Raw genomic sequence first — 15,815 nt, forward strand, 5'->3', positions numbered from 1 at the left:
CTACAAGTTTTTTATTCACAATAATGGTAAAAATACCATAGGAAATTTTGATCCACAAAGTGACAAAGGTATTTTCCTTGGGTACACTCCCACAAGTCGTGCTTACAGGAGTTTTGATAAAAGAACATTGGTTGTTAAGGAATCTATGCACATTGTCTTTGATGAATCTAACCACCGCACTATGAGTATAAGTGTTGATGAGGAACAAGTAAGTAATGTTAAGACTAGAAAAGCTTTTAGAATAACTCCAGAGCCCTCTCAAGATAAGTCGACGACACCCTCAATATAGTCAACTCCTATAGCATAAACAGGAAGGCCAAACATTCCAAAAGAGTTAAAGTAGGATGGCACCCATCCAAATAAACTTATCATTGAAAATCCAGAAAACAAAGTGTAAACCAGAGCATCATTAAGGAGACAAGCATTCGTTGCCCTCGTGTCTAAAATCAAATTGAAAAAAACTGATAAATCTCTCAACTATGAATCATAGGTTGAAGCTATGAAGGAAGAACTAGAACAATTTAAACAAAATCAAGTTTGGGCACTTATTGAAAGACCAAGAAACTGCTCAGTAATCAGTACCATATGGGCCTACATAAATAAGGTAAATGAAGAAGAACTTATCAAAAATAAAGCCATACTCGTAGCTCAAGGCTACTCTCAACCGGAAGGTATTGATTACGATGAAACCTTTGCTCCTGTGGCTAGTTTAGAGTCAATACAAATTTTACTAGCTTTTTCCACATTCAAATATTTTAAATTATATCAAATGGATGTAAAGAGTGCTTTCTTGAATGGATTTATTCATGAGGAAGTTTTCGTAAAGCAACCCCTTGGATTTGAAGATCCTTCATTTCCAAATCACATTTTTAAGTCATCAAAAGAACTCTATGACCTCAAACAAGCCTCAAAATCTTAGTATGAGAGACTAAATACTTTTCTACTAAATAACAATTTCCAAAGAGGTAAAATTGACACAACTTCATTCATTCAAAATCTTGATTCAAATCTCCTGATTATGCAAGTTTACGTTGACGATATCATTTTTGGTAGTTCTAACATCTCTATGTGAGAGTATTTTACTAATTTGATGAAAGGAGAAATTGAAATGGGTCTCATGGGCGAGCTCACAATGTTTTTTGGACTGCAAATCAAGCAGACTCCCAGTGGCACCTTCACCAGTCAAGCCAAATACACAAAAGAACTCATCAAAAATTTAGCATAGAGAATGGAAAGGCCTATGGAACACCCATTTGTCTATCTATAATAATTGATTCAAATTTGGCTGCAAGGACGTTGGCAAAAAAATGTACCATGGTAAGATCGAATCTCTACTCTACTTAACTATAAGTTACCAGATATTATGTTAAGCATGTGTAAATATGCAAGATTCCAGTCGACTCCTAAGGAATATCATCTCACCGCCATTAAATGAGTCATCAGATATCTAATAGGAACATAAGACCTCAGTATATGGTATCCCTGCTCTTCTCATTTTTATTTAATAAGATATTCAGATATTGATTTTGTAGGAGACAAAAGTGACAGAAAGAGTACTAGTGGAATATATCAAATTTGTGGTGATGCTCTTATATCTTAGCACAACAAGAAATAGACTTTCATCGCTCTCTTAACCATAGAAGCTGAATACATAGCTGTTGGAAGTTGTGGCACTCAAATTCTTTAGATTATGCATCATCTTCTTAATTGTAACTTATATTTTGAATCTGTTCCTATTATGTGTGATAAAACTTATGCCATTAGCCTATAAAGTACATTGTGTATCACTCTATGATGGCCCTTATGGAAATGTTAGCCCCTATGATGGTAGGGCACTCACAATCTCTCCCTTCAAGATTGAAGGAATCGTCTCTCGAATGGATCCTGCACTATGCCCCCTTGCTAAGGCACCACTAGTGGATACCCCTGCTGCTTCATATTCTTCTTTCTTTTCCCTCTTTTTTTCATCCTTCAGTGACTTCTTCTGGGCTTCCTTAATATTATGTCATTCTGGTGTCATTTCTGCTCTCTTTCTTCTCTTTGCTTCTTTCCTTACAGCTTTTTCATCCATTTGATCCTTTACTGGTCTGCCCATCAAGTCCACAATACCCTCATCAATATCACTTTCCATCATCTTACTCTTTAACTCTACAATATCTGCCTTTGCTTATTCAAATTCAGCCATCAGCTTGGTAAGGTCAGTGAGGGACAGTGAATCTAGCTTTTTGTTTATACGAAGTTCCATAGTGTCCATCCTAGTCTGAATGGTTTGGAATGGATGAACTGCATCAGCCACGATCTCATCAACAAAGGGCTTGAAGTATGCAGCCCACTTATCTAACTACCTGTAAAACCTCTTTTGCATCTTCACTGACTTAGCAAAGTTTTTTGGTGTGAACCTATATTCAGCAAACTCTGCTTCCCTATAGATTGTGTAGAAATTAACCCTGCAGATGTGCCTTAAGTTACGTACTCGAGTAGCACATAGGTCGTAATGGGCAAAGGCATCGGGTAGCACATAGGTGGTAATGGACAAAGGCATTCCTGTGGGCATCTCTGTAGTATCAGGAGCTAGTGTAGATTGAGTCTAATAAGGTGGAGTCTTGGTGACATGTATCTCAAACTTTGAGTCGTCTTTCGAATTCTAAAGGTCTTGTTTGTGTATAGCCTTGATTTCATTGTCTACTCTTCTAATCAAGGGCATACCAGCCTATTTTCAAGAAGCCATGATTAAGCACAAAAATGGCAATTAACTGGAGATTTTGTATGCCCTCACGAATATCTCATCTGTAATTATCTAACCAAAGTCAATTTGAAGCCCTAAGATCAAGCTTACCACCAACACGGCTCTGTTTTTATCTAAGTTTCCATCCCCTTTTGTTGGCATTAACCTCAAATGAACAATATCCCACTAGAATTTAGCCTTAAAACTAAGAGAGTATTTTGTAATACGCTCCTGTGAGTTGGCCAACCAATAGGGGTTACTATCCTTAGTCATGAATGAGGCCACCCAAGGCCTTTGAGCGGAAGTATTTCTCAATATTCACTTAAGATCAAACACAGCAAGCAGGGACTCGTACTCTGGTCTGACCAATATCCTATTAATTGTTCGGGCTGAAATATCAATAGTGACTCCTCGGATAAGTATAGACTCTCTATTCGGCAAATTTTAAATTGATGTCCCCTTTGAGCAATCTTATTCTACTAGTGCAAGGTAATTTTGAAAGAACTCTCTTACCCAATTAGGTTGATAAGCTCCCGGTTGTTGGCTCATCCATTCTAGTTCATACTCATTGAATCAGCATTGCAACTCATGATATTCATGTAAGTCCTTGGTCACAATCTGATGCTCTTCTGCAAATGACCTTTTGATTACTCTTGTAGTAGGTGTTAAACCATCATAGAACTTTTCATGTGCTCCCTCTATCTGCCATCTAATTGCCTCTCAAACTTGAGGATCCTAACATCCGACAATGTTAGCATCCTCAGGTTCAGTTTCTACGTTATCTACTTTAGCTTGCCATTCTAAATTGGGATCCGCAGTTTTAACACCATCCGGCTCAGGTGGAGTGACATCAATTGTGACCTCATCTGGTCTTTAACTGGTACTACTAGTACTATCCTTACTCTCCTCTTTGGAATGGGAGAGTGGGATATTTTCCTGTCTATATTATCTAGTGTTGTATCTGGATACGGGTTTTTTGCCATCCCTTTGAGATCTCCCTCGTCTGTTTAATGGTAGCTTGGGAGTTATAGCACCTGAAAAAGAGGTAAGAAATCAGTCCACAACAAAAATCTATCAAATTAGTACATTTCATGAATTGACGGACAAAATGGTGGTTCACCATTGGTAGGACGGTCCACCACTTTTGTCATCAAGCCTTATCCAGTGTCTTGGAATTTTCACAGCCCTGCGATGGTCAGGTTGGTAGTCTGTCGTAAATATGATGGTCCACCATTTCAACTATTGCACCCTCTTCTTTAGGATCAGCTTTCAACTAGGCATATATTCGAGCATTTCTTGAGTAACATTATTTATTTATCAACATTTGACAACCATAGAATAATCAAGCACAAATTTTCACATTTTAATCATGTAGGTTACTCAGACTTCACCTAAACAGATTATACTAAAACACCTATTTGAAAATTTTCAGCAATTCAAGGCAACAAAACGATAACAAGATTCTAATTCCTTTACAAAACAACTTGCCAAACACAACCCTCAACTAAATGTGTCATTTAGACAAAGAAGAATAGATTATGCGCATACCTTGGTTCTACAGTGAGAAAAGCTTGCAACTTTAGAGAATAATACTAATTCAAACAACTCTTGAATTTTGATCTCAACTTGATTGTGATGAAGAGAACTATAAGGGTGGATGGTTTAAATAGGAGAGAAAGAAGGAGACATAGAGTCCTAGAGGCAGTAAGTTTCTTCGAATTCTTTTAACCCAAAGAGAGTTGAATAATTGACGAAGTTGAAGGGGTTACAATGCATGTAACTTCCCCTTTTTAATCACTTAAAAACCTTTTGGGTCAAATATGGGCCATTTAACAAGGCTTCAGAGTCAACCCGACCCAACCCAGAACTAGGGTTACAGCGACCCCAGGCCCGACGGTTTATTAGATCTTCGACAATCCACCAGGTCGGCCTTTGAAACTTACCAAGACCTGAACACTTCTTCTTCATTACGATGGTCATGGGGATAGTCCACCTCATTTTTTATGGTCCACCGAAGTCACCATCATACCTTACCAGAACCCAGGCCATCTAGGTTGATTTTGATGATCGATTACATGGTCCACCAACTTTGGGATGGTTCACCACTTTAACCATCAACTTAATCTAGTGAGTGAATTTTTTTGCTCATTTGCGGTAGAGGAAATGGTGAACCGCCATAGGAATGGTGATCCATCAAATCAGCCATCACTTTTGTTCCAGTGGTTCAGGTTGTTACCCCTATTTTTTACTATACCATTCCTCCTTTTTGCTGTAATTTTTATCCTGCACACTTCACAAATGCATCAAAATGTAATAATAACAACAAACTTAATTTAATAAATGCTTTGTAATAACATATTATGGGTTGCCTCCCACTAGCGCCTGATTTATTATCGCTACATGACTCAGTTATCTCAATTACTTAGACTTTATTGAGATAGACAGTTGCAATATTATTTATCGAGTTCTTTAGACCGATATATAGTTTCACACATTGCCCATTAACCTTGAAGATACTACCGTCTTCATTTTTAAGTTCCACTCGTCCGGATGAGTAGACTTGATACACTTTAAATGGGCCAGACCATTTGGATTTGAGCTTACCTAGAAATAATTTGAGTCTGGAGTTGAATAGAAGCACCAACTCACCTTTTTAAAACTCCGTTTTTTCAATTTTACGATCATGGTATTTCTTTATTCATTCCTTGTATAGATCGGCTCTCTCATAAGATCCAAGACAAAACTCATCTATCTCATTAAGCTGCCCCAATCTCATATTTGTTGCCTTATTCCAGTTCAGATTAAGACGCTTTCATGCCAACAGTGCTTTATGCTCTAGCTCAATTAGTAAATGGCATGCCTTGCAATAAATCAATTGGTAGGGTGACATACCAATAGGTGTCTTGAAAGATGTTCGATATGCCCATAATGCATCGTCTAGCTTCCTAGGCCAATCCGTCCTGTTAGCATTCACATTCTTGGCAATGATAGCCTTGATTTCCCAATTGGAGGTCTCCACTTGCCCACTTGTTTGTGAGTTATATGGCATAGCTACCTTATGCTACTTAACCCCATATTTTGCCAATGTAGTTTGGAACATCTTGTTGCAAAAGTGTGATCCTCCATCGCTTATGATGGTATATGGTACCCCAAAATGAGAGAAGATATTTCTCTTTAAAAATGCAACAACCCGTTTTCCTTTATTATCCACCATATCTACAGCCTTAACCTATTTTTACACGTAGTCAACAACAATAAGTATGTACTTCATTCCAAATTAGCTTATGAAAGGCCCCATGAAGTCTATCCCCACACATCAAATAATTCTACCTCCAGTATTTTAGACATTGGAATCTGATGGTTCTTTGAGATGAACCCTTGCCTTTGACATCTGTCTCATCCTTTCATGAACTCATAGGCTTCCTTGAACAAAGAGGGCCAAAAGTAGCAACTCTAAAGCACTTTCCCTACAGTCCGATCACCTGTGTGGTGACGTCCAACTGGGGAAGCATGGCTTGTTTCCAATATACTCAGCATTTCCACTTCTGGGATGCACCATCTAATAATACCATCTGCACATCGCCAAAAAATATACGGCTCATCCCAGAAGTAATGGGTCACATCATGAAGGAACTTTTTCCTTTGATGAAAGAAAAGATGTTCTGGTACCACCTCACTTACCACATAATTTGCGAAGTCAACATACCAAGGCACTTTTTCCAGCACTGCAGCCAATACTTTCTCTTTAGGAAGGGAATCATCAATCTCAAGCCCATCTTTTAATGCTTGCTCACCTTTGAGTCTGGATAAGTGATCAGCCACTTGCTTCTCACATCCCTTACGATCTTTTACCTCGAAGTCAAATTCCTGAAATAGTAATACCCATCAGATTAACCTTGGTTTAGTGTCCTTCTTCGCCATTAGGTACCTCAAGGCAGCATGGTCAGTGTGTACCACTACCTTAGTACCTAGTAAATATGTTTGAAACTTCTCAAAAGTACACTACTGCTAGAAGTTCCTGCTCTATGATGGTGTAGCTTTTCTGAGATCCATTTAATGCTTTGTTGGCATAATAAATTGGATGAAGCAATTTGTGTTTCTTTTTCCCTAACATATCTCCAAGGGAAACACCGCTTACGTTACATATTATCTCAACCGGTTTTGACCAGTCCAGTGCAATAATGATAAGGGCCTCAACCAGCTTCCTCTTAAGGCATTCAAATGCGTTAATGCAATTAGTGTCAAAGAAGAACTTAGTTTCCTTCTCTAAAAGTTTGCAAAGTCGATTTGCAATTTTAGAGAAGTCTTTTATAAACCTCCAATAAAAACCATCTTGTCAAAGGAAATGACACACCTCTTTCACTGAGATGGGAGGTGGTAGCTCCGCAATAATCTCTACTTTAGCTCAATCGGCCTCTATCCCTTTTGCTGAATTTTGTGCCCGAGAACAATGCCCTCCTTCACAATGAAGTGGCATTTCTCCCAATTAAGCACAAGATTGAATTCCACACACCTCTACAAAGCCTTACTCAAGTTCTCCAAACATAGCTCGAATGAATCTCCAACCATAGAAAAATCATCCATAAACACCACCAAGATTTCATGAACCATATCCGAGAAATGGACACCATACACCTTTGAAAGGTAGCGGGTGCATTACATAACCCAAACGGCATCCGCTTGAATATGAAAGTGCCATACGGGCATGTAAATGGTGTTTTCTCCTAATCTTCAAGAGTAATACAGATCCGATTGTAGCCAGAATATCCATCCAAAAAGCAATACCACCCTCTTTCTGCCAACCGATCAAGCATTTGATCCACGAAGGTCATTGGGTAGAGGTCCTTTAAAGTCTATGATTTTGGTTTATGGTAGTCTATGCAAACTCTCTAACCAGTCATAGGCCTGAGGGGAATCAACTCATTCTTTTCATTTGCAACAACAGTCATGCCCCTCATTCTTGGGCAAACATTTAATCGAGCTTACCCATTTACTGTCGGAAATAGGATAAACCACTCCTGCATCTAGCCACTTTATAATTTCCTTCTTAACCACCTCTTGAATTGGTGGGTTATGTCGGTGTTGATGCTCAATGGTATGCCTACATTCTTACTCAACTTGTATCTTATGTGTGCAAATGCAAGGAGAAATGGCAATAATATTAGCAATAGTCCAACCTATTTCTCTTCTGTATCTTTAAAGCACTAAAACAAGTACTTCCACCTACTGCTTACCCAGGTCAGCCACAATAATAATAGGTAGTGTATTCCCACTACCCAGAAACACATACCTCAAATGACTGGGTAACTTTTTCAGCTCCAGGACAGGTCAATAGAGGGCTTAGCAGGTGGACTAGGAATATTTTCTAAGTCCAAGTCCAAATTATTGGGGGCTTATGAATAAGACCCCATGCCCATTAAGACACATACAGTCTCCTCATAATCTTCTATACTATCCTGATCAAAATTCATCAACACTGCAGCCAAGGTTTCAACCAAAAATTTCTTTTCTGTCGGTACTTCCTGCTCTTCCTCATAATAGACATCAACAATGGAAAACACACTCATTTCTGTCTCCTGCTTTATTTATTGGCACACATAAAATCATACCACTTAATCATTCAGCTTGAATAAGAGCTTATTAACTCATAAATCAATCAGCACACTTCCGGTTGCGAGGAAAGGTCGACCCAAAATTATGGGCAACTCAAAATCCACCTCATAATCCAAAGTAACGAAATCCATAGAAAAAATGAAAATAGAAACCTTCACCAACACATCATACAAAATACCAATAGGTTGTTTGACGGACCTATCTGCCATCACAAGTCACATGTTAGTAGGTGTGGCATCTTCCAAACCCAACTTTTTGTAAATTGCTAGCGGCATCAAATTGATGTTAGCTGCCAGGTTGCACAAAGTTTTTATAAATTCAAGAGGTCCAATAGTGCATATTCTCCTGGATCTGCCTTTTTCTACACCAAAGACCTTATGGAAATAGGACCAGAATGATATAAATTGTCCATTTGCTCAAAACTAACCGACCTCTTCTTTGTGACGAAGTCTTTCATAAACTTTGAGTACCCAAGCATTTGCTCTAATGCCTCCACCAGTGTTAGATTGATCGTCAACTGCTTCAGCATAGTCATGAATTTGCTGAACTTTGTGTCATTAGTTTTCTTCTTCAACCGATGAGAAAATGGAGGAGGTGGCTTTGGAAGAGTGGTAACCACTACTTCAGCCTCCTTTTCCTTATTATTCTTCAACTCATCTACTTACTGACTATTGGGTGGTGTTCCATGAATAACCTCATCCAATTTCCCAGACTTTACTGGATGATAAATATCTGCTTTTTTAACATCATCTACTATAATAACAACTGCAAGCTTACCCACAGGATGACCTTCTAATACATTACCCCTTCTAGTAGTGATAGCCATGAAAGAGCCATCATTTTGCGGGTTCTAAATGCTATCACTTGGCAATGTTCCAGTCTTCCTTTGATTCAAAGTTGCCGAGAGTTGATGCATTTTTTGTTCCAACTACTTGATAGAGGTATAGTGCGAGTTCACCAACGGACTCATTGAAGAAGAATCGCTCTTCGTGGTAGTCACTCCAGAGTTGGTAGCTTCAATTCCCTTTAATAATTTCTCCATCATATCCTCCATAGGCATCTTGCCAGAGCTAGTTAAATAACTATCTCTGCTTCCAAGAGGTATATATATCCCACTCCTATCATTCTTACCTTTCTAATTTCCTTGCTCCCTATCCTTATAACCATCCTTGTCGTAGTAGTTCCAACCTTAATTTCCTTGGCTATTGCCTCGGAAACCCCCCTACTTAGTCAAATAGTTAGCCACTTCTTCCAAATCAAAATCATCTCTACCTTTATCCACAATAGCCTTTACTTTTTCAGTCTTTTCAGATAATAGATCCTTGGTCAACAGATCCATCTGTTTCTTTAAGTGTTCCATATCTTGATCATGTTCATCCTCTTTCTTACATTGCTCTATAGTCATGCTAATAGACACAGCAGGGCTTGCTACCATAGAATACCTTGTATGCCAAGCTCTGCTTCATTTGGTTATCCGGTCAAGCATTTTCACGGCTTTCTAAAATGTGAGATCCATAAATAATCCCCTTTCAGCATTATCAATAACTGTATTTTTAATAAATATCAAAGCCCAATAAAGAGTCTCCATCAGATGAATATCTATCATATTATGATTCGAACACTGCAACAGCTTCTTTTTTAATCTCTCCCATATCTCAAGAAGGGCTTTGATTGGGAGCTGCATCAAGTTGTTAATCTCATCCCTCAATTGGACCCTTTTGGAAGGCGGAAAGAACTTTTCTAGGAAAGCCTCTTTCAATTGCATTGTAATAGAGATCAAAGCTCGATAAAGAGTCTTCATCAGATAAATATCTATAATATTATGATTTGAACACTGTGTAAGCTTCTTTTTAATCTCTCTCATATCTCATGAAGGGCTTCGATTGGGAGCTGCATAAAGTTGCTAATCTCGTCCCTCAACTATACCCTTTTGTAAGGCAAAAAGAACCTTTCTAGGAAAGCCTCTTTCAATTGCCTTTAGTGGGTTATGGAATCAAGCGTCAGCTTATTCAGCCATAATATTGCCTTCCTAGATAGAGACAACGAAAATAAATGCAGCCGAATGGCAATCTGTCCCACTCCCAGGTTATCAAAGGACTTGATAATAGTGACAAAATTCACTAAATGCATAATGGGATCATCTCCCGAGAGTCCACCAAAAAACCCTTTCAGATGAAGGATCTGGATCATTGTACGGGTAATATGAACTTTTCTCCTGGTTTTAGAGGTGGAGGAATAATAGCTCCAGTGGCACCAGCTCCGTCCATTCCATATTCATCATTATTAAGATCAAATTGAACAGCTTGACGATCAGGTCTCGCCCTGAAATGATGGTTTCTGTTCACATTTATGTTTATTGAAGTAGCTACATTCTCTACACACTTTCGATTAGTAGGATCTAACAAGTCATCATCCCCTAAATGATCATTATCAGGGTTAGGATGACGTGCCTGCTAACCATCATTCTTCTTATTTAGTTGAGCTCTAGCCATGTCACAAATTTTTATTTTACTTTTTAATTAAATAATATTAATTTTTTAAAATACATAAATAACTTATAATAATTAATTACAGATGATATAGTAAAATCAAGTTTGAAACAGCTGAAACAAATATGTCATAAATTTTTATTTTACTTTTTAAATTAAATAATATTAATTTTTTAATACATAAATGACTTATAATAATTAATTAGGGATGATATAGTAAAATCATGGCCGAAGCAGGCAGCTCAAGCTGCCTGCTTCAGTAACTTCTTTTACACTAATATATAAGTACTTATATATAAGTAAGTAATACGTAATATATGTATGTATATGTATGTATGTATGTATATGTATGTATGTATGTATGTATATATGCATATATATATATATATATATATATATATATATATATTATCCCAGACCAACTCCCTAGGATGTGCTATTAGAAGAGCAAGAATTTCTCATTCCTAATAGTTTTAAAGGAAACGAAATCTATGAATGGAACATAGATAGCTTCACTGATAGACAAATTTCTATTGTAGTACATTGAATGTTGATGTACTATACGATTTGCAAGGCCCATAAGGACAATAATGATAAGTCTATTGCAAAAATAATTACTGCATGATTTACTGGTCAGCTGAAAGGCTGGTGGGATAATTATCTCACTTTAGATCAACACACAAAAATTGTGCATGCGGTTAAAATAGATGAGGGCCAACCTGTTCTAAATGCGGTTTACACCTTATATATATATATGTATATATATATATATATACATATATATATATATATATGATAGATCAAATATTTGATATATAAAATAACACTCCTTATATTTTAATTTGTTTGTCAAATTTTTACTAGACACGAATTTTAAAAAGTATAAAAGACTTTTGAATCTTGTGGTTGTAAATTTAAAATATGTAGAATGTACTAAAATGCGTGTTAAGTGGTACTTTTTCCGTTCATTTTACTTGACCCTTGTTAATTTGACACACCACTTAAAACATTTTAATTTAAATAATTTTTATTGAATTAACCTTATTAATTATGCTTTGTAACTCTATATTTGACTAATTTTATTTTATGTAGTTATTTAATACAAAGGTTTAAAAGGAAAAAATATAACAAATTTTCTTAATTTCATAAGTTAAACCATTAAGTTGAAATAACTATTTTTAATATACTCCCTCCATTTTAAATTACTTAGTATGTTTTTTTTGTACAACTCTTATGAAAAAAATTAATAATGGGTGCAATTTAACTAATATGATCATATTTAATCTTGATGAATCTTCTTTAATTAAAATGAGTATAGTTGAAAAGAAATGATTAACTATCTTTTGAATTTTTTAATAAGTCAATTATTTTGAGATAATTTTTTAATAAATATATTAAGTAATTTGATATGAAGAAAATGAAAATCAGATAAAATGAAATGACGGAGGAAGTAGGAGTCAAGTAAAATAAAATCAAGAGAGTAATTAAAAAGTTGTAAATAAATAATCGTGGAACTAAAAAGGAGAGGAAGATAAATAAATTAAAATGAAGAGAGTATTAGCATCATAATTTCTTTGTTCACCAATAAAAAAGCATCATAATTTCTTTATTATTAATTCCTCAATCATTGATATGTGCGCACTATGTAAACCAACCGAATCCCAAAGGTTGAAGAACAAAGATGGGACTTAGGGCTTACTCGAGGATTCCAAATGCAATCAATCGTGCGTTCAAAAAACCTCTCGAGCAAAATCAACAACCGGGGTTTCCCCATAAATTTACTGATATATTTCAAAAATTCTCTACCCGTTTTTCCGTCAGTCAACTGATTGTTAGCTTCTTGAACAATCTATTGCTTTCAGTTAACAACCGAAGATTAATAAATTTGAATCCATGGCTACTCAAAAGAATAATCCAAATAACTCTAAATCCATGCCTACTCAAAGGAATAACAACCCAAACATGTATAAATCTATGAACAAAAGGAGACAACCATTAGCTGATATCTCGAATTTCAATCTTATAGCCACTTCCACTCTACGCAAACTTTGCTCCAATTCCCCCTTTACTTCTTCTTTGAAACCTCAAAATGTTATTTGAAGCCCCCTAATTTCTGATTCGAGTACCTCTAAACCCAAATACACAGAGACAAACTCTGAATCTAATGTCGCTTCTTCCAATTTCAACTCTCGTCAAAACCCTAACCCACTCCATGTTTCTACTCGAAATTCGTCCATCACCCTTAGTACGATTTTCTTCCCCCTCCTCTATATCTCTGTTTGCAATTATAGTTTATTTGCATTTTGATTTTTGGGTTTTGTCATTTAGTTTTTTTTTTTTAAAAACCCTCTTTGATATTAGGAAGTAAATATATTACTTACAAGAAGCTACTGAACATTCCACCTTGCTATCTGATCTTTTTGACTCATTATTTTCATGGGTTCTGGTTTATATTTAAAGGTTGATGATGGATAGTGAAGGGTAGCCTTGTGATAATACGCAAAATATGAGAAGATGAAACAAACATGAAAACTAAAGAAACATAGAATCAAAATTGCTGAATTGTGAAACGATGGATAGATAGATAAATACACAAAAAAAAAAATTGGAAAGGACAATCAATAAATGTATCAAATTCTAAGACCTCCTTTTCAAATACATTAAAACACTTATCTCTTACGTAAACCACAAGGGAATCGAACTCCCAAATAACCCACATTTCGAATCGAATATCCAACATATGCTAATCCTATCTCTCACACTCACAAGTATATTCATAATATTCACCAAAAGCTAACTAAATTAAAAATTAAAAAAAGAAACAACTATTTGATGCTATCAGCTATTTATTACATATATGGCCCAAAAGTGACCCAATTCTACAAAATGAAGTAAGCTAGCCCTTCGGCCCACATGCCCATGCAAATTGTCATCTGCTAGTGCAGGTAAAAGGCGCAGGTGCTATCTGTAGGAGCAGGTCAGTCACCTGCGGGCATAGGTGACTTTGCAGGTCACTCCAGATTGTCTTCGAGCTCCTTTTAACCCTCTGGTGACCTCTCCAATGGCCCTCGATCTTTCTTGAATGTATTGGTCAACATACAACACTGCTTACATGGTATCAAGATGGTTTAAAATATATCTAGCTTCATTAATAATCTTTGTAGTGTTAGTAATTCTTGAGCTTGCTTCCTAGTAGAAGTCATAAGTCGAATTTGGCTCCCGAATCCAAGTTATCCTCCACACATGATATTGAACTCTTAGGATCTTGAAAAGTGTCCTCTAAACACATCTTTGAATTTTTGAGATAATCATGGCTTAGGTCTCTTTGTGTTGGTCTTGAATTATAGTCCTTGAAAGGTTAATGTCGATTTGGCTTGTATCATCCTCCCCTTCTTGAAAAGGATTCAACCTTGAATCTAAACCATGTAAACCCAAAGGGAAAACAAGCAAAATCAATATCCTTATGGCATGAGTGTTAGTGTTAGCTACAATAAACTTATCACCAAGCCAAGGAGGAACACACTTAACATATAGCCAAGAATCAAAATGACCAATCAAGGGGGTGTAACCTCACAAAACAGAAGCTACTTGGCCACTCAAGAGACTTTGATAAAGGGAAAAGTTAAATGGGCCATGGTAATTAGTCAACCACTCATGATAATCCACATTGGTTCCATGTCTCAACAAGCACACTGTCACAACCCGAACCCGATCCTGGTCGTGATGGGTAATCTCAAGCCCACCATGCATCGGAGAAAACCCGTCTTACCTCAAGAGCACATAAATGTAAACAGCAAAATTCAAACAAGCCTATAAAATATATATGAATCCAAAAGAAATATAAGAGATAAAATAAGACATCTATGTTATCCCAAAAATTTTCCACAAAAGCCTCTAAATTAGAAATACCAACTAAGTCGGGACATGCTCCCGACTATGATAAAGAAAACCCAAAAGAAATACTGAGGCAATAATGAAGCGATTGAAATGACCAGGCCATTCGAAAGATGGAGGCTCACCACTTCACAGCAGACCAATAGACATACCGAACTACATAATGCTGCACAGGAGCAACAGAAAAGTCCTCTGAATCTACATCATAAAATGATGCGATGTCCGGAGATGGTCAGTAGGCCGAGCACTAACGTGTAACTAAAGGGAAAGGGATAAAATAGTGCATTTATCCAAAATCAGTCAAAACCATATACACAACATTGATATATACGTATACAGTATGTCGGGATAATGGAAAGGGTTCATTACCATGATAGTTTAAATTGTTATCTTGGACTATGTAGCTCACTCCGTCCTAAAGGCACCCACGGACTGTATGGGTCTGGCTCCCCATGCCCAAAAGTCCCCAGTCCATATTAGTCGTATTTAATGAGGAAAGACTAAAGACACAAGGCGATAGCCATCTAAAATATAATATGTATCCAGACACATGGTCATATAGACCCCCAATGTCGAGAAACATTGTTTTCAGTGTTGGTCCCCCTTGGACTACATCTTCATGGTGAGCTACACAATTTCCTATAAGCCTAAATTAAAACAATTTACACATAAATCCAACCATTAACCAAAAAGTCTTTATTAAGGCATTTTTCGACATGGTATCGTCATACCAGTATGTTTGCAAGCTAATTCAATTATGCCAAATCACTCCATTTCACCATTAGACTCAAGTTCCATTTAAAATCCAAATCCGTGGTCACCAAGGGCATTCTAAAACCATTGTTATTCATTTATCCTTTAATATGAATATTCATATTAAAACCAAGATTGTAAAAGGATTGATGTTAATGTCATTACAAGCGAAGATTTCATCAATTTGGGGAAACCCATATCTCCCGTTCAAACCATTATAATCATGCACCAATTTAGTTTAAAGCAGAAATAACATATTTAAAACATGAGAAAACAATTCAAGTAATAACAATCAAAATCTCTCAACCCAATTTCAAACCCAACAATTTAAATCACATGAA

This window comes from Capsicum annuum, chromosome 6, assembly GCF_002878395.1.
Source record: "Capsicum annuum cultivar UCD-10X-F1 chromosome 6, UCD10Xv1.1, whole genome shotgun sequence".
Classification (NCBI taxonomy): domain Eukaryota; kingdom Viridiplantae; phylum Streptophyta; class Magnoliopsida; order Solanales; family Solanaceae; genus Capsicum; species Capsicum annuum.